This window comes from Panthera pardus, unplaced genomic scaffold (genome assembly GCF_024362965.1).
Source record: "Panthera pardus isolate Hobbes unplaced genomic scaffold, ASM2436296v1 HiC_scaffold_1, whole genome shotgun sequence".
Taxonomy (NCBI): Eukaryota; Metazoa; Chordata; class Mammalia; order Carnivora; family Felidae; genus Panthera; species Panthera pardus.
This window is the reverse complement of record NW_026526654.1, coordinates 50,614,172-50,618,860: the sequence shown is the minus strand read 5'-3', so window position 1 is coordinate 50,618,860 and position 4,689 is coordinate 50,614,172.

Genomic DNA, 4,689 nt, shown 5'->3' with positions numbered 1-4,689 from the left:
AATATTATTGATAGTATTGAGTCCATCAAAACACTTATAAATAATGATAAGATCCTTGATAGAATTTGGAAGTAGATACTGTTTCGCTTTGTTACTTAAGTACCCCTTTTTGTGTTATCCTTGTAGTTTATATAAAATTGAACTTTTTTACTCCAGATAGCAAATACCTTTCTTCTACCTCTTAGACTCAACCATTTAACATTGCTTTTACTTCAATCTGTATATTTTAACCCTAATTTATTGAGAAATAGTATCATTATTATTGATCAGAAATAAAGAAAAAAGTGCTACATACTTACTACATAAAGACTACTTGTTTTTATTAACTCAATTCTTCTTTATTGAGTATGAGTATAAAATAAAATTAATAAATCATATAAGGATAATCAAAAGAAATAAATTTTGGGTAAAGATGTTATTATCATACAAAAACACACTACAGCTCCATTTCTTTAGGGAAAGAAAGGAAAGGAGGAAGGAAGGATGGAAGGAAGGAAGGGAGAAAGGGAGAAAGGGAGGAAGGGAGGAAAGAAATCAAAGAATGACAAAAATAAACTTATAGAAAGTGAACACTGGGTAAATGAGGGAATGAAGGAGTAGAATAGCATTCATAAATAATAAATGTATATACTGGAATTTGAGAAGTCATTTAGTCCTTCCAACACACACATGCACACATTTCACATAAGAACCAAATATCATGAAACAACACCACTATCTGAGAATAACAAAACTATTTATGATTAAAAATTTTGCCATTAAGATGGCAATAGGATGTAAGTTGTAGGGCTGGAAAGTTAAGCTGAGGCAATAACCACCAAAAAGGAAAAGAGAAAGAGAGAGAGAAGTAGAGACAAAGACAGAGAGACAGAGAGATAGGGCAGGGAGAGAAAAGGGAGAGGAGAAGGAAGAAGAAGAAAGAGGAGGAGAAGGAAGAGGAAGAGTAAAAGAAGGAGGAAGGAAGGAAGGAAGCAAGGAAGGAAGGAAGGAAAAAAATAGAAAAGGGGTATAATGACTTTGGAAAATAGTCTGTTTCTTAAAAAGTTAACATATCTACTTTAGTTATTTTCTCAAGACTAAATAAATCATGTCTGTATGAAAACATATGCATGAATATTCAGAAAAGCTGTATCTGTAATTGTTAAAACTGGAAACAACCCAGATGGAAATTGACAGCTATATATATGAACAATTTGTGGAATCTTATTCAGTGGGATGATATTAGCAAAAAAGTCAAATGACTACTGATTGCAGGACTACATGAATGAAAGTCAAAATAATTATGTTGAGGAAAGTAGCCAGACAATAAAAGAACATATACAATGTAACTAATTATATAATAATATAGAAAAGGGAAACTAGTTTATAATGACAGAAAGGAGAATTTTGTAGGTCATAGATATATTCATTACTTTGCGGTGATATTCCATGGACACACACAGAAACATACATGTTGTACAACTTGTACAACCTGTGTGAATTTGGGTGAATTTGGGTGTCAATTGCACCTCAGTAAAATGTCAAAAATTAATGTCAGAGAAGTTAATGTTAATAATAGTTTTGAAAGAAAAAGAGTTGACTAAACAGTGGGAAAAGCAATTTTGAATTGATAACAGTAGATAACACTCTAGCATTGCAATTAGGCATAAGTGTCCGAACGAAAATAGCTCATAGAATGTCAAGCTGCTTATATTTAAAAGGCCCATAGAAAAGCATATTCTCATGGAGATTTCAAAACTATAAGAATAAAATTATAAGCTTTAAAGATTTGTAGAAGAATATATTTAACCACACAAAATGCAAATCAGATTGTCTACACGTTTTTCTATAACTAAATGGAGAAATGCCTCAACTTTCTAATACAGAATGATTTAGAATTTTTATTTTTTTATTTTATTATTTTTTAAGATTTTATTTTTAACTAAACTCCACACTTAATGTGGGACTTGAACTCACAACCCCTAGATCAAGAGTCACATGCTCTACCAACTGATCCAGCGGGTGTCCCTGATTTGGAAATTTTAATTCAACACAACTAAAATAGGAATCAATTGTGAAGGCAAATAAAGCAAAATGTGAAGACAATCAAGAAAATTAAGGCATACGATGCATATATAAATCAAATACTGACCTATGACTGAAGTGCAATGAATAAACTCCCAGGATTTAGCTGTAACACAGTCCTAGAAAGCAGCTGTAGCAGAGAAAAGCAGGAGGGTAAAAGTCTCTGGTGATTATAGTTTAATATAGAAGAATGCCAGTGTGTTTAGGATAAAGACATTTGTTCATTGTATATGCAAAAACAAAAGAAAGAATACTAGTAATATCAAATGAGAATATTTAAAAGGAGTATGGCCCATTTATGAAGCAAATTGGGACCTGATTTTGAATAAGGGAAAATTTAAAAATAATGTATTTAAAATTATGATTTTAGATGTTTTGTCTTCAACTCAGCAGGAATGAAGGCAATGAAGCCATGATGAAGATAATGTAATTCTAACTCCCAATTTTGTTTGTGTATTCAACATTGTTAGCATAGCCATAATACTGTAAACATAATATTTTCAAAGGTTTTCAGTTTTGAGGGTCAATTTATCTGGAAAGCATGGAGGATCTAATTATGTCTATAGAAATAAATATTAAATTACTATACTTTGATAATTGAAAAAGTTATTTTATCCTTGAATGTAACTGGAAACCATCTTGTCTGACACAGAGATTAGGTGGAAAAGGCAAAAGATGTTAGCAATGGCTTATCATACTGTCTAACATATATGTAACAAAAGGTGGGAATGTACCTATCATGGAAATATTTGTATACTTCTATAGGTTTAATGGCAAAATGATTACAATGTTAGATAATTTTATTACGTAGTTAAAAGTGCCAGGTGTTATTCTAACTAATTTATATGCATTCTCTCACATAATCACATAACTGCCTCCAATATGGCCAGTTGTCTTGACATTATAGATTATAAAGCTAAGAAACATAAAAGTCATGTAACTTTCTCAAAATGAATATATGCTAATATATGTATATATTTTTTGAGAGAGTTTTAGTCAGGATTTGAAACCAGGCAATATAAAAGTATGCTAATTTAAACTAACTAACTGACTTGAATTAGTTTCTACCTAAATAAAGTTAATAATATGAATATAGAAAGTGAGCCATAAGGGCGCCTGGGTGGTTCAGTTGGTTAAGTGTCCAACCCTTGATTTTCTCTCAGGAAATGATCTCACAGTTCTTGGGTTCAAGCCCCACATCAGGCTCTGTGCTGACAGTGCAGAACCTGCTTGAGATTCTCTCTGTCCCTCTCTCTCTGTATCTTTCCCTTGCTCTCTTCTCTCTCTCTCTCTCTTCTCTCAAAAATGAATAAAAAATAAACATTAAAAAGAAAGTGAGCAATAGTAAAATGAGCATGAGTGAGTTAAACTTTTAATTTCCAAAATGGAAAGACATTAGAGAGTAAAAAAAACATTTATATGAAAAGTAGATATAAATTCATATAATGTATATTATGGAGTGATCACTTAAAGAAGTGAATACTCCAATCAGAAAAGAGTTTTCCTTTAGGAAGAGATCTAGGAGTCACAGGATCATTTCAGAGACTTGTTTTTTATTTTGGTAGAGTACCATTTTATATTTTTTTACGTTTGTATATATTTTTCCATAATAGGTAAAAAAGTGTCTGAATTCTTATTATGCCCAAGCATATAACAAGGTTTCCTTGCAAATTTGGTCTTAATAACAGGTCTCTGTGCAGATACTTAACAGACAAATATGTGCACTCTTGGAGTATCTACCTACAATACGAGCAAACTTTGTTTTTACGTCCTCTAAAGTGCCTCTCATTCTATGAAAATTAGCATATATTCAAAGAAATATTTCAGTCGGGAAATTTTTGAGCTGCCAGAATATTACAGAAAAGGTAGATTTAGTACAATTGCCTTGCTCGCTAGCCTGGTTTTGGCTCCTCCATTTTAACTTTTCATAGTTATGTGGTGCTTATGTATTCATTAGGCCATCTGCAGAAATAGAGGCTGAGTTGAGAAGAAGCAAAACAGTAAATATTCTAAGCTCAGAAATAGAGAGAAGAAGAGAAAGCAAGTAAGGAGAAGATAAAACTGTCTTTAGGTTGAAATTTCTTAAGTGGCTCCACAAATTTACCGGCAGTAAGTCTTTTAAGATATGGAAATTTATTAACATTAGTGCTTTTACCACAAATTACTTTGAGCTGCTTATACAAATACACAAAACTGTTAATGGTTTGCAGAGTTCCTACCATAAATACAAGTCCTTTTTACACCAGATTTAGGTTTGACACTGTTATGAGAATTTGCTAAGTGACAGACATATGCCTGTACTTTCATCCCTCTCCTTGATCAGGGCTATGGAGATACTTCATTGCATTTACTCTAAATTCAAAACACCTTTAAAAAGATGTTAAAAATGACTTTTCCTTTTGCATTTTTGCAAAGATAAGATTTTAAAAAGACATTTATCCTTGCAAGGAACGTCCAGTTTCAAAGATGCATACTTTATGTTCCCAACATAATATTGTCATAGAAAGTCCTATACCTTTCCGTCTATTAAGAACAAATAAAGGCATATATAAGAGTTTTCTAGTTAGATCTAGCTAATTAGCTGGATTAATCTATGTAAATAAAACACAAATATAAGACAGATGC